Below are 24,310 nucleotides of genomic sequence, written 5' to 3' on the forward strand. Positions count from 1 at the left end.
AGCTATTCTTCCTAGACAAAAAACATTATTAATATATGTTAAGGTTGTGACATCAAGTGACAGAAGCCAGGAAAATTCAAAGTTAAGGCTGACACTATATCCTCAGTTCACACCGTTGGGATAAGACAAGACAATGGCAGTCTACACTTTGGAATTCCCAGGCTTTTGTTAATTTGTGTCACAACCTTCATACTCTTTAAACAAAGGGTTCTCTTTTCTTTTGAAAAAAAAATTGTCTGTGAATTTTCTTTTTGTAATATTAGTTTTAAGGTGTTAAAGTCATAGAATGGTAGGAGACAGGTAACCTGATAAACCTTAATGACTCCTCTGGCACTGGATAATTTATCTTGTAGCTAAATTGGGCCAGAGTTGCACAGTGCAATGCATACAGGTGCCTGCCAGATTTTCTTCCTAGCCCTTGGTTCTTCTACCGCCTATGAGGAGACCACTATATGGGGAAGGAAAGAAAGAAAGAAAAATCCAGTATTTATGGCCACGAAACCCAGGTTCAATTCACTACTCCACTACTAACTTCTTGAGTGACCATGGGCAAAGTCACTTAGTATCTCTCTTCCTGAGTTCCCCATCTGTAAAACAAGGATAAGAGTACTCCCCTACCTCACAGGGATGTTGGGAGGATAAATACATTAAAGATTGTAAGGCACTCAGCTGTGACTGTAATGGGGGCTATGTAAATACCTATATAGATAGATAGGTTATTTCTGCTTAGGTAGGAGCATATGGGTTATCATTGCCTTGAGTTGCATTAATAACTCAAGCTTTATACAATATCCCTCTAAAATTACAGATGTCTAGTTCTTTATTTTAATGATATAACAGGTCTAGAGCAATGTATTCCAGCACAATAACTCCTACGCTCACTCCTACCCAACCAATCTGTGCTACCGCTGCTTTTCATTTCATAATTTCTCTCTTAATCTCTAGATTTCTTTTATGTATTTTTATGTAATTCCTATTAAGAAAATAATTCTCATTTTGGATAAAAACTATTTAGTCTTCTTCTTTTCCTAACTCATTTTTCAGACTTGTAAAATTGGGGTAGTAATATGTAGTCACATCACAGAGGTATTGTGGTTAGAGAACTAGCACAGGACTTGGGGGACCTATGTTCACCTCCATAGTCCACCAAAGGCTTCTCCTGTGACACTGAACAAGTCACTTCGACTCTCTTTCTGCCTCAGTTCTCCATCTGTAAAATGGGGATAATAGTACTGCCCTACCTCACAGGGGTGTTGTAAGGAAAAAATACATTAAAGATTGTGAAGTACTCAGCCACTACAATCAGGGCTGGCTCCAGGCACCAGCCCACCAAGCTTGTGCTTGGAGCAGCGCCTGGAGGGGCGGCGTGGTGCTCCGGCTCCAGCTGCCGGGGAGAGCGGAGCCGCAGTGGGCTCGCCGCCCTCCCCCGGCGCTCTGGCCGCCGGAGAGAGCGGAGCCCGCTGCCGCGCTGGGGGGGGGGGGGCGGCAGGAGGCTTTTTTGCCTTGGGCGGCAAAAAAGCCAGAGCCGGCCCTGACTACAATAATGGTGGGGGGTCATATAAGTACCATAGATTTGCAAATTTCCTCAAAGAGCAGGGAGTGGTATCAGGGTAAATCTTTTCATTTTTTATCAAATTTTATCAGTTTGTTTTGAAAAATGGCAATATTCCTTCCCCATTCCCTTGTTCCCACAGCAGAAGCTAAATAATACTTCCACTGAATGCTGACCCAGGCTTCTAAGAATCCTGCAACTCCAGTCCCCTAAGCCCCTTCAATCCAAACAGAAATTAAAGCTGGCGAAATGCACATTATTCAGGGTGCAAGTGACTCAAGTCCAGCCTTGTCTAGGTCTAAAAAGGTTTACTGTCCTAATAGGGCCAGGCCCAGTAAAACTGGAGGAAAAGGGGGAAATATTCTAAGATGACTTATTGCCACATTTGGAGTCTTGCCTTGTCCATTCCCAATGTTCATTGTCCCAGCACCCTGAAGTGGGATTTATGTAACATTTTGTCTGTTATCTGCAGCACTTGGATTTGTTACAATACCACCAGCTGACATGATGCTACAGGACACCGTGCTAGTCAACCAGGATTTTGGAGTTTAGAGGCAAGACACAGCAGTATTGCAACACTCTGTGATGGGAGGGAGAAGGGAAGATATTTAGTCTATGAGAAGGACTAGACAGATCAGTGTGTCCAGATCAAGGATCAGCTAGACTGATCATTCATCTCCCTAGCTGCAACCAAATCATCAGATTTGGCTCAATATAAATATACCTCCCCGATCAAAACAGCTGCCAGCTTATTCTGCGGCCCTTACCCCAGTGCTCATACTGAAAATTTATCATTGCCTCTTCACCATGTCTGGCAACCCCTTTACTCAGTCTCTTGGTGCGTCTATCTTGGGCACGTGTGGTTCAGCGGCACGTGGGGCATTCCAGGCTTTCACCAAAAGAAGTTTAGAAGGTTCAGAGATCTGAAACGTTTAATAAATTCACACAAGCATGCTTGCTGCTGACAGCTGGAGGGGCAAAAGGGAAGCTATACAGAAAATCTGGAGAGCTGAGTTACCAAAGTAATGAGGATGCTGGGGCCAGTTTTTGAAGGACGGGAGTCATAGTCTCCAAACATGGCACTTCAGGGGTTCCACATTAACGTGTATCCCACACTTTCAGAAGCGTACTCGGTTTACAATGAGAGAGCTGGTTTTTCTAATTTCCAGCCCTGCAAACTCATCTGGAAGTCATGATGGGTTTTCCGACGCATGCATCACCCCAATAATAAAGATTCTGCATACCTACACCAGGCAACTGCATACCTGTTATACCTAGGCAACCCCATTGGCTTCAAGTTATGCCTTCAGTTGCACCCAGATGGATCTAATATCAGTGGAAGAGCACAAGTATAACATATGGCAGCATTAGAAGACCCTGGGTTTGCACAAATTTGCTCTGCACCTGGAGATGAGTTAATTATACTACTGATGGTGTATGAACCAGAAAACAAGAGTTAACTCTCATAGAGGTGTGTTGGTTATGCAGAGCTAGCAATAGTAAAAACTTATTTCTTCACTCAAGTCAGCAGATTTGACTCTGAATAAATAAAGGGGCTTGATTTTAAAAGTGTCCAGACTTACACAGCTACTGGTCAGATTAGCACCACACTATAAATGTCAGAGATTTAGGAAAAACATACAAAATGTAGGATGTTTATCCAAATGGAACTAAATCTTTGGAATTTCACCTTTTTTTACCCAAGAGATGTACGTCACAACCAGAAAGTAAGCCTTCTGACTAATGGTCAGAGCCGAAGTCAAGAGTTAGACACCAAGAAGTCGGAGTCTGAGACAAGCCAGATGTCAACACTGAGAGCCAGAAGGCAGGCACAATCAGGTTACCAAAAGATCAGAGTCAGGCAGTAGAACCAGGTATTGCAGGGGAAGCGGTCTTAAGCAAGGGAAACCCAATTACAGAGACAACTTCCTGGTCCTGTGTTTGGTTTAAATGGAAGGTGGGAACAAATCATGACTTCCAGTGTTCTGCCAATCAGCTCCCAGGACTGGAATCCTCTGTCAGAATTCAGCTTCTGACAAGCATTAGTAGGTCACTATGTGGCAGCTTCGAGTGCCCTGGCACCTAAGAGCCCTGTAGTCCAGGGTTCAAGACCTGCAGTTCCTGATAGTACACTAGCCTCTTGGTATGCTTTCTCTTAATCTTAGGTACTTATATGGCTCCCATTACTGTAATAGCTGAGCATCTTTAATCTATTTGTCCTCAAAACACCCCTGTGAGGTTGGGCGGTGCTATTAGCCCCATTTTACACACGAGGAATTGAGGCAGAGAGAGAGACAAATTAAATGACTTGCCCAAGATCATATAGGAAGTCTGTGGCAGAGCAATCTAGGTCTCCCAAATCCCAGGCTAACACTTACTCACTGGATCATCCTTCTTCTTTAGTTTCTAAGCAGGGAAGGGAGTTGCAAATGCAACATTTTTCTTTTCCCTAAAAATCTAGAGGCAAAATTGCAGATAGTGTCACTTTGTACAAAGCCCCCATATTGGGAAATTTGGCCAGCAACAGAAACTTGTCAAAAACAGCTATAGTCCTATGCATGATTAACTACTGAAACAGTAGTATCACTTTGGGGAACAGAGTACCAGAGATATTCGTGTCTGACACTAGACTTCCATATGGGGATCACATCAGCAGGGCACGTCTAGCAGTTCACACAACCATTAGTGAACAGGGAAATTGAAAGAGCATTTCAGAGCATTATAATCTGCTGCAAAGTTCTGTTCACTTATATGCAGCTCTCTTGGCCTACAGAGCCAGGTCTCTATAAATTCTACATGCAGCAACCTGGGGTTATTTTAAAAACAGTCTGAGTCTCTACCCCGTCCACAACAGAGTACACAGACCCCAACTTAATAGTGTCCAAACTCACCTATCTCCCTGGGACTTTACTTGTAATTCAAAAACAACCACAACATAAACTGTAGCCTAAGCTTTCTCTCACAGCGTGGCTGTTCCCAGGGATTCATGCCAGGATCACTTCTTACCCATAAAGACACTCCACATTTCTTTATAACAAGTTAGAACTAATTGCACCCACTTGCCAGAGCAACTGAGCAATTGTTACCCTGGACATCAATGCAGAGTTGAAGCACCAAAGCCTGGTGTGATTTAACAGAAGAGTACGACATTCCTGTCTAAAGCCTTGGAGCTTGTCAGCCTGTTAGGCCATTGCAGCTTCTGACAGACGATGCACAGGGCTGCCCCGGGGGGGGGGAAGTGGGGCAATTTGCCCCAGGCCCCGCAGGGGCCCCCACAAGAATATAGTATTCTATAGTATTGCAACTTTTTTTTATGGACGGGGCTCCCGAAATTGCTTTGCCCCAGGCCCCCTGAATCCTCTGGGTGGCCCTGACTATGCACGCTGCCTACCTACCCCTCCAGTTTCTGCTGCACATTGCTAGGTAGCAAGAAATTGACTCCCTGGGAAACAAAATACCTTTGGTTTTGGGGGCCTTCGTAACTGTTTATTAAGGCAAAATTACAATAATGTTAACATACTACATCCTACATGACTTATTCAGGATCAGGTTAATCAGGTTCAAAAGGCTAAAGATTCTGGCTTGCTGGCTGCGGAGCCCTCTTCCTCTGAGTACACTAAAAAGGGTGACCAAATTTCTAAATGCTTTTCCTCTTTTTGACGCTTCTCTTATGTACCTACTTGGTGTGAAAACAGTTCCATTATAAGGACTGGCTCTATTTTACTATAACACAATTCCATAGGAGGAGGAGTCACATTTTGCAATGATGTACAGTACAAAGTAAAAAAGAAAACTTGTTGTTCTGTTTAAAATGTAGATCCTTTACTGGAGTATTAAGTGAGAAGGTCAGGGGCTCTCTAGGAAGCCGGCATTTTGTCCTAAGATGAATCTCTTTAATAATATGCTCCCCAAACCGTCAAATTCCCGGGCCGCATGTGCAAGTTTGTTCCCGTTTCCCCACAACCCCTCCAACAGAGAGCCTCCCTAGAAGCAAAGATACGAGGGGGTTAAACTGGAGCCAAATGCCACCTACACAGTCATTTATAAATATTTTCCTTATGAGCTACACAATTGAAGATGTAGAGACCCATTCATCCAGATCAATTTCTTTGTCCAATTCTCTCTCACATCTTTCCATCTGGCTAGTTTTCTTATCAACATCTTTTTCAATCAAAATTGTATACATCTCAGAAATTAAACTTTTTGTTCCAGCTTGCTCCGGGGTTGTTATTTTTTTCTCTTTTTTGTTTTTTTAACTACACACGGAGATTGCAGCCTTCCACAGCTTCCTCCCTGCCCATGAATGTAGGTACACAACCACGCAGCAGCAACAGTGGTTCAATGATCTTTTGCTCCATTATCACACACTGTAAAGCCAAGTAACAACACACAGAAAGCAGAGTCACTTCTTTTCATCATATAATCCAACTACATCACAATTTAGCCAGTGCCCAGCCCAGGATAATTTGCCCAGATCAGTTCCTCTGAGATGGAAAACAATCACCACTGCAAGGTGTTTGTCCATCAAACCATAAAGACTGAACTTATAAACTAGGACTGGGTCAAGAAGATAGACCATTGGGCAGCAAAATCATGTTTACAGGTATTAATATCTAAAACTGATATTAGTAGCCAGTTAGAAGAAGATAGAAAAACTATGTGCAAACAAGCTATCATAGAAATAAGATCATTCTATTATGTGTTAAAAGTCTCAGAATGGCTGACAGAGCACATAATACATTAATGACAGGAAATAAGTAGATTAGTACAGTTCTGGATCCTAAAAATTTAAAATTCCACCTGTCCCAGAGAGTGAATGCCACTGAATAATACTAGGGAGTTCTTCATAAATACACACACATCCTTTTACAGTATTGTGCATGTAAAATGGGTTCACTCCCATCTTGGGAGATATGGCAGGTGGCAAAGAGTCAGAAATATCTTTTAGGCGACAGCATTAATCACGTCACGCTCTGCAAGTGGGCTGACGAGGGTATTCTCCTGAATTCACACATGCATTTTCTGCACCAAAGTACACAAGGCTGCAGGTCTATCATGCAACAAGCAGCCAGCCTGTAAGGAAGCAGTAATTCCTGCAGTCTACCTCTTCCTTCTTATCTCAGTATCTTAACTATTACAGTTCAGGTCTCACATCATGTTGCTGGTGATGTTATTACATTCACACTCACTTCCTGAGCCAGGGTCCTTCCCATATGGGAGGGGCTGCACCATTTGGGAACTTTATGGGTACATCAGGTCAACACAGAAACACAGTTAAAATGTTTATTTACAGAGTTTAGGGTCAGATGAACGGTCCACTGGCACTAGGTTACAGCTTGGGATACTTGGGTTAAGTCCCTGCTCTAGCACAGATTTCCTGTGTAGTCTTGGGAAAGTCACTAACCCTCTCCGTTCCCCTTCTATAAAATGGGGATAATACCTACCGCACAAGAGTGCTGGGAGGATAAATACATTACAAATTGTGAGGTGCTCAGATGCTATGCTGATGGAGGCCACATAAGTACTTCCTGTAGTCTGTATTTCATATTTTGGTGAGTTCTATTAACTCAAACAAAGGACACAGCCTGAGAGGAAGACACAGATATGTTATTTGAACTGCAATTCTTAACAGGACCCTGAGGATAAAAAGGAGAATGCGCTGCATCCTCCTCCCTCTTCTTAAGGGACTATAGAGTAAAATAATTGTTGAACAGTGTTTACAAAAGTTAAATATAAAATTACTAGCTGCTGAGAGTCAGAATGTCACGAACTACATGACTCCATCCTCGGCAGGCATCACCTGACACTCCACTAGCCAACCAGACACGTGCAAATAAATAAAATGGCCCCAGAGACTATGAAGAGCCACAACCTACCCTCCTCCCACCCCAAATGGTTTTTGTAAGAGTTTCTTCAGATATGGGTCTACAAGGCCTTTAAGATCCAGGCCTTGCATAGTTTTGCCACGGGAAAGACAGGTAAACTTTTTTGTTTTCTGGTTTTTAAACACCATTTCACTGTAGCAAAGAGAATGGGGCAAAAATTCCAAATATATTTTTTCCCCATGAGAACTTGATTACCAACCTACTCAGTTTTGCCAGTTTCAAAATGGTTTGCATCATTGTTCTAGCATCTGATATAACCATTTACAATTAATGCAGTTTCAAGTCCATTTTGCAATCGTGCTGTTATTTAGTGTACGGCTCACTCCTTGACTGGAGAAAATGCATGTGTTACATATTATTACATAAGTAAATCTACAAACAATCTGCAAGCATGCCTCTTCTTGTATTACAGGGGTAGGCCATTAGGTTATGCCATGTGTTCCCAACCTGGCAGTTGCAAACACTTGCCCATTTTTATAACTAAATGAAAAGGGAAGGGGGCTCGAAACTGTGGGGGGGAGTTCCAGAATTGTATTTATTTATTTATTTATTATTTTGCTGTTTTAACATGAGGTCATGGTAGAGAAAAGTGGAGTATGTGGGTCGTGCTGGAGAACAACTTTTATATTCACTATGGGGACCTCTAGCCCCAGTTGTTCAGAACCACTGTTCTGCATCCCACATCCCAGCGACAAGTCCTAACTTACCAATGTTCTGGCCAACATATACTGCAGTTAGCAGAATAAAAGTTTATATTTATTTTATTAATCTGTTTCCATTGAAGGATGTCTACGATGTGCTGATAAAATTAAGTTTAAAAAGGCCCTGGTTATTGGCTGGATAATGGAAACCCAGCCAATCACTTCACAGTGACTAAAGCACGTAGCCCCAGGTGGTTAGGACCTCCAAAAGAAGTTCTAGGACTAGAGGACATTAAAGTGCTAAGAGCCCTTACCCATCTCAGTATTTCCTCATCACTCTTAGTATCTCTTCCCATTACTTCCCTGTTTACCCTATTCCTGCCCTGTTTCCATTACTTTCTGCCCCCTTTCCACCCTTCTTTTCCTCTTTAAGGAACAATCAAAACCAACAATCCTTGAAGAGGCACTTTACCAATTTTGAACCTCCTTGTTTCTACCTGGGAGCATTTTTCATAAGGAATAGGCCAGCAGCATCATGAAACCCCATCTGCATTCACCACAATGGGGTGGGAGGCCCTAAATAATCTCAGTGACTGTGAAGAGTTCAGCTTGAAGGAAACATTTCTTGTAGGAAGTCCAGACCCTAGAGGGTACATGAAGCTATGGAATTATCCTCCTCTGCCCTAGTGGTTGGAAACATCAAGACATTGGGGGGTTTAGGCTGCTGAGGGGCAATTTAATACTCTGCTCCATCCCATCCCAATTCAGCGGGGATCAAATTTGATCAACAACCTATATATATACACAATGTAGTTCAATAAAGTTGGCAGCCCCCATAACTATTGTGCTTACTAGATGAAGAGACCACCCACCACAGTGTGCACTTTCTTGTTGTTTGAACTATACTGGTTTGTGTTCTCAGACTATAAGTCCTCCAAGAGAGGTACTTTGTTACGTATTTACAGGGCCACCCAGAGGATTCAGAGGGCCTGGGGCAAAGCAATTTCGGGGACCCCTTCCATAAAAAAAAGTTGCAATACTATAGAATACTATATTCTCGTGGGGACCCCTGCGGGACCCGGGGCAAATTGCCCCACTTGCCCCACCCCCGGGCAGCCCTGCTTATTTAACATAGCTTCTTTTCCCCTTCCTTAGCTATTACAATAGTTCTCTTCTGAAAGGCCAATATATTAAGAAGAATGTGGTAATTATGCAGGCAACTGCATGCATATTTGTCTGAAAGTTTAGGCCATTCTGTTGCCAAGATTGCCTTATCTAGAAGAGTATTAGCAGCAGGTGATGCAGGGCATCTTTATTACAAAAGCTGTTCTACAGTAGTGCTTTATGCTTCAGTAGGACCATCCATGAGGTTGATCTTGCAAGATGCTAAACATCCTTAATTCTCATTTAAAACAATGGGAGATAGAGGTCCTCCACATCTTGAAAGATGGAGATCCTCAGATAGGGGACCAAAGTGCTTTACAGATATTAACTCACAAATATTAATGCAAAGTGGGTATTATAACCATTATGCAGAAGGATGAACTGGGTCACAGACAGGTTAGGTGACTTGTCCATAGTCACACAAAAGGTCAGCAGCAGAGTCAGGATGAGAAACATTGAATGGAGGCCTAGTCCACCGCTCTAACCATTAGACTCCACTCTTTAACCTTAGGCAAGTTCATAAAAGGGAAAAAATAGCATGTGGAGAACGTTTGCCTCCAACTACATGGCCCAAGGTTGGAATGTAAATGTTGTTGTTCTTTATTTATTTGGATTGTGATAGGTCCCAAACTTCCTAAGCAGAATGGGGGCTTCATTGTGCTAGGTGCTGTGCACATAAGAAGACAATCCCTGAGTTCAGGTAATACCATGGAGACAGCACTATCTTGTTTTAATACTATCCTCAGTATTAAATACTTGACTGAAGTGTGTTCTGTCTGCTACATTAATTTATGGAGGCTATATCTTAATACTGTTTTAAAAGGTATGTGTGAAGGGGGGCTAAACAGACTCAAACTATTTAAAAAGCCAGGAGACAAGTGAATTTTAAGTCCATAATTTTGCCAAAATAAACATTCTTGAATGTCAATATATAAGCCACTTCTGTAGAGCAAATCTTCTTTTATTATAAGCGATTCTATCCAAAGCAAAAGAAGTCAATTAAATTTATGCAAGATTACATAATTAGCTGTAAGAAAGTTTCCTACTTATTCAATAGCTATTGTATCTCCTCAATCTACAAGTCATGACGATCCAACATCATATCAGATAGCGTAGCTATTAATTTCATGTATCTCTTTTCTTTCAAGTCAATAAGTATGAAGAGTGACAGACAGTCAAGATCTGCAGCAGTGACAATTTCCAAAGAAACCTCTTGGAAATATACCGTTTTTGCTGTTTTATAAGTCAGTCATTAGGAGGCAGCAAATGGCTCAAAACCATGTGAGATGATAAATGTTGTAGGAAGTTGAAAAGGGATAGAAAGAACTAGGAGTGGAAAATATATTCAGGTACGAAAGTGACTTCCTGACACTCTGATTGGATTGGAGATGTCAGATAAGATAGAGCAAGCACTTTAGAACACCTTTATTCAATGATTTGGGATCTAATCATCCATTAAACCAGATCTAGGTAAACTGCACATGGTTCCTCTGATGATTGGTAGAATTAAAAACCACACCAAGGGCAGAAAATGTTCACCATGTATGACTTCCCATAATATACTTTCTAAGTTGATGTCACAATATTACACACGTGTATTCACAATTATTGCTAGCCAAAACATGAAAATAACACAAAATATACCTCATAGCATTTTATCCAATACAAAGAATAGTTCATGACTGAAATATTATCCAGATTTTCAACTCACTTAACGTTTTCATTAACCTAGGGATAATTAAATATCAATGCAGGTTTGTTTGTTTTTTAACATTTTACTTGCAAAGTGTTAATGGTAAGATCTTTGATAGGCTGTAACATTTATACCTTTGCTCCAGTGTATAATATAAACACAGACTAAACCAATAAGTTTCCAACATCAGAATTTCCACTGTGTCTGTGGATTGTTGTAAAGGAGAAACAATAATTGTTGCCAGCAAGCTTATATCATATGCTGTCAGAAAGCTCTTTTAAAAATGTATTGACGTCCATAAACACATAAGTGGCGAAGTGAGCAGCAATTTAACAATCTATGCAAGTCTGTAAAGGTGGAAAGAATAAAACTATGAGCTAGGTTTGCACAATTATGCATAACTCCATATGTGGCATTTTCACATGCTGTACTATCCTCTGTATATATCAGTACTATTACCAATACTATTATAAAAGCATGCAGCTATAGTAAAAAAAACCAAGGATATAGAAACAGTTAAATCAGAACTGGTATATTACATATTAATAAATGCATACTGCTGCATAACAGCAGTATTAGCAACATGGCATTTGCAATTAATCTAATCCTTTCAGCTTTACTAGATTTAACATGAACTATTAATAATAAAAACAATGCACAAACTTACTCTTTGTTAGATGTCCACTTTGTCCTTTGGTTTTGAGTCAGTGGGAAACAGTAACCACTAGGAAATCTGGTAGGCAGAAATACAATAAAATAATAAATATGAATATGCTGAAAAGAAACTCTAGCTTTTCTGCAAGTTCTTTTTCCTCATAATATTCCACAGGCAAGGTAAAAAAGTCAAGTTGAAAAAATATATGTATTTAAACATAGTCCAGCAGTCTTCAAGGATCCATGACTCCCAAACTTTAAAACAGTTAAAGACTCAAAATGTTGAGACGCCACGAATAGAACAAAAATCCAAGTTCAATATCACTAGTTACACAGTGTATGTCAATAAGGAAGACTGAATCTCCAGGATAATGATGAATGTTTTTCCCTCTCTCTCTCTTTTTCCCTTTCCATTCACATTTTTCTTCCTATAAAATGCACATAGGTTTGTTCTTCCTTGTACCCTGACTCAGGCCTGGCTTTGAAATGCATTTCAATCTCTCAACACAGACTGCTTTCACTGCATTTAGAGTCCCACCAAGGCCCAGCTTTAAAAGCTACGGATTCTTTTTTTCTGTAGCCTTCCTCACAAAAGAAGGGTATTTTGTAAATTACCAGCTCGTTCAGATCAACAAAAGGTACTTTCATAGAAAGCCCCATTTGATTTTGCTCAAATTTGATTACAAGGATGGAGAAAAGGAAAGGAAGTCAAAAAGAAAAACCCCAGATGGCTTTTTCATTCATCTCAGTGAATGAGCTTTATCTGTGCCTTTTGAAACTGTAGCAGTGGAAAAGCATTTCTGTTGGCTTAAAAAACTTGACAAAAATTATTGGTTTGCCATTTCTCATGTAACTGCCATTGGGAACTGGATGAAAAGACTTTTTCATGGGATCGCCTGCTTGGATCAAAATAATGGAGATTAGGTATTTCATTATAAATTACAGTGGGAGATAGAGCAGGCTGTCATATTAATAGCAACCTGCTCATGGCCTTCAATGGTAGCTATTCTCCTAGACAAAGGACCAAGGGGGTTGTCTATTGAACTTGTACTTTAGGCCTGATCAATTTTCTATCATCAAGGCAAAAGGTGAGCTGACTAACAAAAGAATTCACACATGAGTGACCTCATAAGCCTAGAGATAAAACAGCTTAAAGAAACAAAACATCCTGAAATTATGGGTGATAAACTGTCTAAAGGAAAAAGAGGAGAGAGAAAGAGAAAAGGGGAGAAAAAAGAGCACTGGTCTATAATTCTCTTTTCCCTTCTTGGGCGAATGGACACATTAAAAGCTACTTGTTTTCAGCTGTAGATAATTGCAGCGTTTGCCTTACAATGTTCTGCCTTAAATCCTTCCATGTACTTCTTCTCCGACAAGGTTCCAGTAATTTCATTCCCGAGTAACCACGCTAACGCAGGACTTTTAATAGACACACACATACACACACAAAGGATTAACAACAACAACACAAGCAGAAAGATGCCATGTAATAGGCATTCAATATGTAATCAAACTACAGGGGACAGCTATCATCTCCCCTGAGCCGGTACATTTTCTATACGAAAGCTCGCTAATTAAGGAGAAATTGGACAACTAAGTTATGTGGCAGGAGCATCCCTCCTAGAGACAGGAGGCCTTGACACATTTCTTTCAGCTGAGTTAATTTGTTATTTTATGCCCTGTGCAAAATAACATGTGAAGTACACATGTTATAGACAGATGCCTTCACAAGTATATTCTCCTCACATCTTCCTAAGCCTAAGAGGGAGTGATGATCACTTTAGAACAGTGGCATTCGACTTTCAAAAAAAAAAAAAGAATCACTTTGTCATCAATTGGAGATACAAAGAGTGAAATCCTGGGCCACTGACGGTCAAATGACAAAACTCCCATTGACTTGAAGGGGGCTAGGATTTCATCCACAGAACCACACAAGTACAACCTTGATTATGTGAAACTCCCTGTTATCCAAAAGACAGTCATGACTTCTGATATCTCCTAAATATGTTGAAAATTCCCTCAATTTACTGACTTGTTCAGTATCTTTTCCCAGTTTGGACAATTGAAGCTGGATTGTACTTGGAACGCACAAATGCACGTTTATAATAAATAGCCAATGCATTTATCAAAGCAGCTTGCAATATGAACAGTTTTACCTTACATTAGACAGCATCAGCACAAATACAGACAGCACAAATACTGACAAAGTGGGTATTCACCCACGAAAGCTTATACTCCAATACGTCTGTTAGTCTATAAGGTGCCACAGGTCTCTTTGTTGCTTTTCACAAATACAAAGGTAATCCAGAAGACTGTTTTAACTATAGATAGAGGAAGGATGGTATTTTTGTTAGGCAGAAGCCTGAGACCTGGATTTAATCCCTGCTCTGCTACAAACATACTGTGGGACCCTGGACAAGTCACTTAGCATCTCTTTGCTTCAGTTTCCCATTTGTTTTTGTGAGGATAAATATATTAAAGATTATCAAGCACTCAAAAACTATAGTAATGAGAGCCATATAAGTACCATAGACAGACAGACATTTTGCTAGAGCCAACTGCCATATCAAGATCAGGGCTTTACATGATACTTTAGGCCACACCTTCACTACAAAAAAAAAAGTGTTGTTTTCTGGGGGGGGGGGGGTTTAATAGCAGGATAACTAATGTGTTATCTATGCCACTATAAAATCCGAGTAGTGAGAAAGCACCTGTAATTTTTACTACAGTGAGATAGATGAACTATGGGCTGGGGTATATGGTAACCTTGCCTAGCTACCTCGCAGTAAAACTACAGGTGTCTTGTCTCCACTGGGAGTTGACAGCAGAATAGCCATCACATTTTATGATGTGTAAAAAAAAGCCATTGTAAAAATACCACCCTTTTTGGCAGTGAAGCCAAAGCCTGAGTTGAACACTGTAACAAAGCCACATGAGAGGTTAGAAAGGGCCACTAGTGGCTGTCAAGACAAGCATGAAGTATCAAGACTGTAGTGCACACACTTCTGGGCGGTTTAAATAGATGAACAACTGATTACCATTTCAAATCAAGAGAAGCCTAAGTAGCAATTTTATATCTCCTCTATCAAGTGAGATGCAAACGAAACATTAATGTGCTACCAATGACTGCAAGATACTTACAGTTTTACTAGAGCTGGTTGAAAAATGGACAATTTATTTCACATAGTCTGCGGGGACTATATATGCCCCCTCTGTAGCAGGCTACTGCCTCCTCTGAACCATGCTAGCCCATTGTGACTACTCAATATGTGAAGATCAAGCTGTTTGATTGGACACACAGGTCACATGGAATGTCCTGTTCGCTGACTGAGGCCCCCGATTCGGCAGTACACCCCTATTCATAGCACTGTGCTGAAACATGTGATTAAATACTTTCCTGAATTGGGGCCTGGATGTAGAAAACATTTAGAATTTAGTTCCTGAGATAAACCTTTGCAAGTATACATTTGGAACTTGGCTTTATGTGACTATTCTGCAACATTTGCTATTTCGGTGAACATTCTTGCCAGTAAAAGAATGGAAAGCAAACACAAAAGGGATGTGAACACAGTCAAAGCTAACTAATTAAGGAAAACCAAAGGAGTATTCAGGGAATTTTCTCTCCCCATCAGCATTCACCCATCTTTAACAGAGAAGATCAATAACCATAGGCTTAGAGCATATGAAGTGCAAAAGACAGCAGACCACTCACACTATCCCAGCTAAATCTCAGATCAGCGTATTGAATCATAGAATCATAGAAATGTAAAGCTGGAAGGGACTTCGGTAAGTCCAGCCGCCTGCACTGTGGAAGGACCAAGTCAGCCTAGACCATCCCCGACAACTTCCACTGGTGGGGACTTCACGACCTCCTTTGGAAGCCTACTCCAGAGCTTTGCTACCCTAATAGTTAGAAATTTTTTCCTAATATCTATCCTAAATCTCCCTGCAAATTAAGGCTATTACTTCTTGTCCTACCTTCCGTGAACATGCAGAACAATGAAGTGGGCTGTAGCGCACAAAAGCTTATGCTCAAATAAATGTGTTAGTCTCTAAGGTGCCACAAGTACTCCTGTTCTTTTTGTGGATACAGACTAACACGGCTGCTACTCTGAAAGCTGTCATCCTCTTTATAGCAGCCCTTAATATATTGGAAGACTTTTATCTGGTACCTCCTCAGTCTTCTTTTCTCATGACTAACCATGCCCAGTTTTTTTTAACCTTTCCTCATAGGTCAGGTTTTCTAAACCTTTTATCATTTTTGTTGCTCTCCTCTGGACTCTTTCCAATTTGTGCACATTTTTCCTAAAGTGTGGTGCTCAGAATTGGACTCTCGCCTCCAGGTAAGGCCTCACCAGTGCTGAGTAGAGTGGGACAATGTTGTTGTGCATTTGATTTTTCCTTCCTGTGAAGTACTTTGCATTTGTCTTTATTGAATTTTATCTTGTTGAATTCAGACAAATTCTCCAATTTGTCAAGGTCATTTTGAATTTTAAACCTGGCCTCCAAAGTGCTCGCAATCTCTCCCAGCTACCAGACCTCAGACTGACCCCTGCAGAGTCCCACTAGATACGCCCTCCTACTTTGACAGCAAACTATTGATAACAACTCTTTGAGTGTGGTCTTTCAACTAGTTGTGCATCCACCTTATATAGCAATTTAATCTAGACCCATTTCCCTAGTTTGTTTATGGAATGTCGTGCAGAACTGAGTCAAAAGCCTTACTAAAAATCAAGCTATATCACATCTACTGTTTCCCTCTTATCCGCTAGGTCAGAGGTTCTCAACCTTTTTTCTTTCTGAGCCCCACAACAGGCTGTAAAAGCTCCACCATCCACCTGTGCCACCACAGCCGTTTTTCTGCATATCTGATAGATTAAAAGCTGTATTAAACCGATAGTTATGCAGTTAAACACACGCACACATATATAATATAAAAAGGATAATATAATAGTCAGTTTTTTATTTTTGTACTTATATGTTAAAATATGAATATGCCTGAGTCCCACTGCCTGGAGTTGAAGCCGAAGCCTAAGCCCCCGCCACGCAGGACCCCCTGAGGGGTGCGGCCTCAGGCAATGGCCCTGCTTGCCACCTCCTAACTCCGGCCCTGCTGAAGCCAATAGGTTTCAGCCTATCATTCAGGAAAATTAATTCACTGTCTGGTTAAAAAAATAACCCCTAATGTGTCCAAATAGCGCAAAGTGAATGGCTTTTTTTTTGTATGCTCTCTGGTTTATTTTGGTGGACCCCGTGAAACCTGCTTGCAGGTTGACCCATCTCAGTCCTCAGTAATCCTATCAAAGAAGGAAATTAAGTTGGTTTGGCATAATTTGTTTCTGACAAATCCATGCTGACTATTCCTTATAGCTAGGGCTGTCACGCGATTTTAAAAATTAATCACGGTTAATCACGCAATTAAAAAAAATTAATTGTGATTAATTGCACTGCTAAATAATAATAGAGTACCATTTATATCAATATTTTTGGATGTTGTCCACATTTTCAAATAGATTGATTTCAATTACAACACAGAATACAAAGTGTGCAGTGCTCCCTTTATATTGATTTTTATTATAAATATTTCACTGTAAAAATAAAAGAAATAGTATTTTTCAATTCACTTCATAATATTATACAAGTACTGTGGTGGAATCTCTATCATGCAAGTTGAACTTACAAATGTGGAGTTATGTACAAAAATAACTGCATTCAAAACCAAAACAACGTAAAACTTTATTTATGTTTTCCAGAGAACATGGGTCCATGCTGATGACGGGTTCTGCTCGATAACGATCCAAAGCAGAGCAGACTGACGCATGTTTATTTTCATTATCTGAGTCAGATGCCAAAAGCAGAAGGTTGATTTTCTTTTTTGGTGGTTCTGTAGTTTCCGCATTAGAGCGTTGCTCTTTTAAGACTTCTGAAAGCATGCCCCACACCTCATCCCTCTCAGATTATGGAAGGCACTTCAGATTCTTAAACCTTGGATCGAGTGCTGTAGCTATCTTTAGAAATCTCATATTGGTACCTTCTTTGCGTTTTGTCAAATCTGCAGTGAAAGCGTTCTTACAATGAACAACGTGCTGGGTCATCAGCCGAGACTGCTATAACATGAAATACATGGCAGAATGCGGGTAAAACACAGAGCAGGAGACCAGGGCCGGCTCTGGCTTTTTTGCCGCCCAAGGCCGCCCAGCGCGGCAGGGGAGGGTGCTGAGCCCGGCCGCGGGCCGCTCTCCCCGGCGGCCAGAGCACCGGGAGGAGGGCGGAGAGCCCGGCCGGGGCTCCGCTCTCCCCAACCGGCCAGAGCGCCGGGGGGAGGGCGGAGAGCCCGGCCGCGGCTCCGCTCTCCCCGGCAGCCAGAGCGCCGGGGGGAGGGCGGCGAGCCCGGCCGGGGCTCCGCTCTCCCTGGCGGCCAGAGCCGGAGCACCACGCTGCCCCCCTCCAGGTACCGCCCCAAGCACAAGCTTGGTGGGCTGGTGCCTGGAGCCAGCCCTGCACGAGACATAAACGCTCCCCCCAAGGAGTTCAGTTACAAATTTAATTAATACGTTTTTTTTTAAACGAGCGTCATCAGCATGGAAGCATATTCTATGGAATGGTGGCTAAAGCATGAAGGGGCATATGAATGTTTAGCATATCTGGCACGAAAATACCTTGCAATGCCAGCTAAAATGTGCCATGTAAACGTCTGGTCTCACTTTCAGGTGACATTGTAAATAAGAAGAAGGCAGCATTATCTCCTGTAAATGTAAACAAACTTGTTTCTCTTAGCGACTGGCTGCACAAGAAGTAGGACTGAATGGACTTGTAGGCTCTGAAGTTTTACATTGTTTGGTTTTTGAGTGCAGTTATGTAACCAAAAAAAAAGCTACATTTGTAAGTTGCACTTTCACGATAAAGAGATTGCACTATGGTACTTGTATGAAGTGAATTAAAAACTACTATTTCTTTTATCATTTTTACAGAGCAAATATTTATAATAAAAATGATATAAAGTGAGTAGTGTACACTTTGTATTCTGTGTGGTAATTGAAATCAATATTTGAAAATGTAGAAAAAGATCCAAAACGTTTAATAAATTTCAATTGGTATTCTAGTGTTTAACAGTGCAATTAAACCTGCGATTAATCACGACTAATTTTTTTAGTTAATCGCGATTAATCAACAGCCCTACTTATAACTAAGGCTACAATTTAGTCAAGGGTATTTTTTGTAAAGGTCCTGGACAGGTCACAGGCAGTGAATATTCACAGTCCATGACCTTTACTAAAAATACCCGTGACTAAATCACTGTTTAGTGATTTAAAATCAGGCTGTTGCAGGGGACACCCCGGGGGGCCGCTGCAGGGGGTGCTGAGCAGCAGCTGCTCCGGACACCCAAGGGACTGCTGTTCCGGCGGTCCCCGGGGCTAGCCACTGCTTGCGCAGTTCCTGGGCCCAGCTGCACTGGCCGCTGCTCGGGCAGTCCCCGGGGCCAGTTTCCTGGGGCCGCCTGAGCAGCAGCCGGTGCAGCTGGCCCTGGAGCCGCTCCAGCCTGGGCTGGTGTGGCTGTTCCTGGGGCCACCTGAGCAGCTGGCCCAGGAGCCAGCCACACTGGACACTGCACAAGTCACGGAGGTCTCGGAAAGTCACGGAATCTGTGACTTCTGCAACCTCTGTGGCAGACACAGAGCCCTATTTAAACCCTATTATCCTCCAGGTGGTTCCAAATTATAATAAATAATATACGGAGATATACCTATCTTCCCATAGAACTGGAAGGTCATCAAGTCAAGCCCCCTACCTTAACTAGCAGGACCAACTACTGATTTTGCCCCAGATCCCTAGGTGGCCCTCTCAAGGATTAAACTCACAACCCTACGTTTAGTGGGCCAATGCTCAAACCACTGAGCTATCCCACCAGTATCTTTTCAGGTACTGAAGTTAGGCTGATTGGTCTATAATACCCTGGGTCCTCCTCAGTCCCCTTTTTAAAGATGTTTGCCCTTCTCCAGTCTTCCAGGACCCCGCCTTTCCTCCAGGAGTTCTCAAAGATAATTGCCAACAGCTCCGAGATTGCTTCAGCTAGTTTCTTAAGTACTCTAGAATGAATTTCATCAGGCCCTGCTGACTTGAATGCATCTCACTTATCTAAATATTCTTTAACTTGTTCTTTCCCTATTTTGGCTTGCATTCCTTCACCCAGATAAAAGATGCAAAGTATAATGCCTATGCATTCAACAGTTGCTATGTAGCATTATTATTTAATTTTTATTTTTTTTGGAGTGGAATTCTTTACATTTTGAAAAGAGTATTTTATTGTCTCCTTGCCTTTGGGGTAGTAGCGGGGGGATGTTCATTAACAGCTGTAATTGTACTAGGAAGGAAGAGAGGTAATAAGCGTAAACAGTTTGTCACGTATAATTAACATTTTAAATCACAGTATTTACTAAACTCCAGTGGTATTAATAGCCAGTTGAGGAACTATTGCTATGAACTGCAGGGGCCTGTGAACACAGAACCTGAATCTGCTTGTCGTGAGGTTTCTGATTGCCTAAAAGATAAGAGGAAAAAGAGTAATGGATGATAAATGATGTCAGGTACAGCAGAATAACTTCATAACATATGATGCTGGGAAGTAGTTGACTGTTGGGTATCAAATACGTCTTACCCAGGGTCATGATGGTGTCTCAAAACCTAGTAGCAAGGTGGAATGACTAGAATTAATGATGGACAAACCTCAAGAGGTTAGGACACTTGTTTCAGTTCAGGTGAGTTTCAGAACTTGGTGTGTCTGTACGGAAGTCCTGCAAGGACAGCATATTTGGTGGCACTTTACCTTCTGTTCTTGAGTGGCACCAAGAAAAGCAAAAGAGCATGAAAATGTTAGTAGAACAAGTTCAGATTGGCTGTTATTTTATCCAAACTAGCTCCTTCATTCCATGTTTCAGGACATTTGGTTCTGGTCTTTATACTTATTTAGCTCTATAAATCCTCTGTAAATGCTCACTCAATGCTCTGGGTGCCCATTCTATCCACTGAAAACACCTAGTACAAATAACACAAGATTGACAGATAAATACTCACCAGCAAATATACAAAATACACCACATTTCTCCAGCCCTCAGTCCATGTCTCCCCAACTGCCTCAGGGAAAAGATGGGCTATTCAGCAGGTCCAGTACCAAAAGGTGAGACCAAATTACCCTTTTCAGAGAATGCTCTGGCAGCAGCTCTGTCCCATTTATAATAGCAGAGCTGCAGCTCAACTGGTTCTGTTCATCTCAGCTGTGGACAATGGAGAGGTAACCAGGTCCCAAACCATTTAGGGCTTTACAAGTTAAAAACCCTGAATTTCACCTGGAATGTGCTGGTAGATAATACAGATCTTTGAGCGTAACTTGCTCTTGGCATATAAATCAACTTTGTAAGGAGGAGGAGCATCCGAAGAAGTGGGCATTCACCCACGAAAGCTTATGCTACAATACATCTGTTAGTCTTAAAAGTGCCACAGGACTCTGTTGCTTTTTACAGATCCAGACTAACACGGCTACTCCTCTGATACATTCTACACTAGGTTTTGTTTCCAAGGGGGTCTCAGTGTATAGCCCCATACAGAGTGCAATGCAACAAGGACACTTGTTGCAAGTTCCTTGCATCTGAGAAGCAATATTAGACCTTTCTCACCAGGCACTGATGGAGAGGGTGGTATTGGTTACAGCTGCTAACAGGGCATTCAGGATCTCACAGCACATCCAAACTGCACATCTAAATGGTCATATTTCCTGCATCAGGGTACAAATACAGGTTCCTCTAATTTTTCTAGCTGTCTCTCCCAATTCAACTACATCATCAAGCCACTTTTAGCTGGAAGAAACGATAGTCAGCCAGCCCTCTTCCCAGCCCCAAGGTCATATAGACTGCATGGCCCATCTTTTTCCCTAAGGAGGCCTTAACACTCACGCTGAAACCTCTTGACACCACACTGGCAGCATAAGGGCACCTTAAAGTGGATACAACTAATTTCCATCCATTTTAAAGCACCTTTCCCCCCATCATATCGGTGCAAAGGGACTTTAGTGTAACAGAGAATCAGGCCCTGGGTTATTTGTTCCACTGCTCTGGCCAGATCAAATGTGATGGAGATGTAGAGTAAGATGCCATCAGCATACTAAACTTGTTGGAGTCCATGTCTCCTCACTAACCCTCCCCCAGCAGCTAGATATACACATTGAATAGGAAGGGTAGCAAAATAGCCTCATGATGAGGTACTCCAAATAAGAGACTCCTCAAGGCAGAGGATTGATTGCCTGCTACAATCCTCCAAGTTCTCTCAGAAAAATAAGAATGAGGTCACTCCAGAGAAGCTGTGTCCATCTCTGCCTTGGTCCACAAATAATACAATATATAGCAATAAAGATAATCAGTGGTATCAGAAGCTGATGACATCTAAAAGAATCAACACAGACATTTTATTTTCATCCATTGCTAGGAGAAGATCATCAGTTAATGTAATCAGGACAGTTTCTAAACCATTTCCAAGCCTATAACCTGATTGGCCAGGGTCAAGGTATTCAGAGTTTTCTAAACACAGCTTTCTCAGTGGTCAACCAGACTGTCCGTCTCAAGTGTTGGTTTCTTGAACACTGACCTCACAATAGCTTCTTTCAGAACCACTGGCATCCTGCCCCTCTCTGTGCTTCCCAGCTGGCTTTCAACACCCGGAAAGGACAAGGATCCAGCTTGCAGGTGTCACAAAGCTGGCCCAGCACCATCAAGATCACAGAGAGCAATACTGCCTGGAACTGCAAGAGAGAAGACTCAGCAAGGGTCTTCTTGAGAAACTGCTCTGTTTCCATGCCAGTAGACAACTCAGTCCAAATCCAAGCAATTTTATCTGGGACGTAACATGAACATTCTTTATTGTTAGAAAACTCTAGCAAGGACAGTCAGCACAGGAAAGTGTCTGGATCACACAGATATCAATAATGAGACCAAATAATTTTTTACTCACTCCTAAAGTCTTCAGTCTTAGAAGTCCAACAGTCAGCTGCTCTAGTGAGCAACAATATCCAAAGTGCGGGTATTTCTTTAAGGAACAGTAAAAATTTAATTTCCTTATTTACACCTCACAGGGGTGTCGTGAGGATAAGTACATTAAAATTTGTGAAGCACTTTGAAATCTACCAATGAAAATTATTACATAAGAGTTAGGTTAGCAATGAGTTAAATTTATACCGCAAAACCTGGTAGCATACTTGCACAAATTATGGAGAAGTAATACGAATATAGTAAAGGTATATGTAGTATAAATAGGGATAGGTCATAAAAGTGAGCCTAACATTACCATAGCAGTGATAACTTTATATTTTATCTCTGGAAATATAAAGGGGAATCATTTAAAGCCACTAATGAAATGAGACAAAACACGACGATTCTTTAACATGCACACACACTACACAATAGTTTAGCACAAAAAGTGAACATAACTTAAATTGAAACTAATTTAACTGCAATCTGGCCACAATGCCAGAGTAACATTTAAATTACATATAATAACAAAGAGAATTTAGGACAATACGTAAGTAATATAAAATAGCAAGTTACCTTTTTTTAAAAAGTTCATAAAACAAAGAAAAACACAATTCTATCACACAACTGAAAAAAAGATTTCAGCAGATCAACATCTAAGACAGCATTTCTCAAACTTTAGAAATCTGAGTTCCTTTTCAAGAAAATGAAACCAAACACACCCCATTTCCATTTCCCCCTCCCCACCTGCAATGACAACACGTGCTGTTAAAGGCCTGTCCATATTAATCCATGCACAACCCTACCCTACCCTTCCTTCCTTCCTTCCACCGAGAGTTCTTTGCACAGCCCAGAGGCCATGCCCCTCTTTAGAAATGCTGATAGAAGACATGAACTTCAGGTCTCAGGCAAACACCCAGAAATATGAATAGGAGATTGCCTACATAAGAACTATGGCATCAGGACCACAAGTGACAAACATTACTATAATCTTGACAGTAATCCAGAGCACATATTCCAGTAGAGAAGACATAATGCACTCTAATGTTCATACTGCCAATGCCTCTTAATACCAAATAAATGAACAATTCTTAAAAATCAATACATACGTAATCTCTGATCGTACCAACATTTAAGAATACCAGGATACCACGTTGTTGACTTCGCCGGACTTCTCTGTTTCAGCTACAGCAAGTGATTGCTACATTCTGACAACTCCAGCCCTAAATTACCATGACAACATGAACATATAATTATATACATGCACTGGAAGCGAAACTAATGAAAGAGAAGTACAAAGCATCTGAGAGGATTTTTTTTAAATTTTGTGATGCAAGGAAAACTAATAGAATTGAATAGATTTTTTTAAATCATATTTTCACAAAGGAACATCATGTTTATTAAAACAGGAAATTAAATGGATTTTAATGTAACAAACATTAAGACCATTCCAATCTTTCAGCCCATTTGTTTTATCAAATTTTTCAATAACAAAAAATTCAAAGACAGAAATAAAGCTATTTTAAGTATTGTGTCATGCAATTACAAGTATTTGGCAGAGATCATTTTACAGTTTTTTATTAGATAAGTACCTGAGTTTAGAAGATCTTATTTTGAACTGAATTTTAACAACATACCTGACATATAAAAATCAAAATAAACTTTGTGGTTCGTATATTTAAAATAAATTCCTGCGAAGACTTTTT

At 41.1% G+C, this 24,310-nt stretch overlaps 1 protein-coding gene across 3 annotated transcripts in view; it reads right to left on the reverse strand.

Annotated features, from left to right (window-relative positions):
- SOX2 (SRY-box transcription factor 2) overlaps window positions 1-24,310 on the reverse strand; it is a 408,003-nt gene that overhangs the window by 350,485 nt on the left and 33,208 nt on the right. For 2 of the 3 annotated variants that reach the window (XR_010590328.1, XM_065556847.1), the window contains exon 1: window positions 11,603-12,130. The gene's annotated coding sequence lies outside the window, so the exon portion shown is untranslated. Of the gene's footprint in view, window positions 1-11,602; window positions 12,131-24,310 lie in introns of those variants that run through there. The other variant, XR_010590329.1, reaches the window with a different exon arrangement.

Source organism: Chrysemys picta, chromosome 9 (assembly GCF_011386835.1).
Source record: "Chrysemys picta bellii isolate R12L10 chromosome 9, ASM1138683v2, whole genome shotgun sequence".
NCBI classification, from domain to species: Eukaryota; Metazoa; Chordata; order Testudines; family Emydidae; genus Chrysemys; species Chrysemys picta.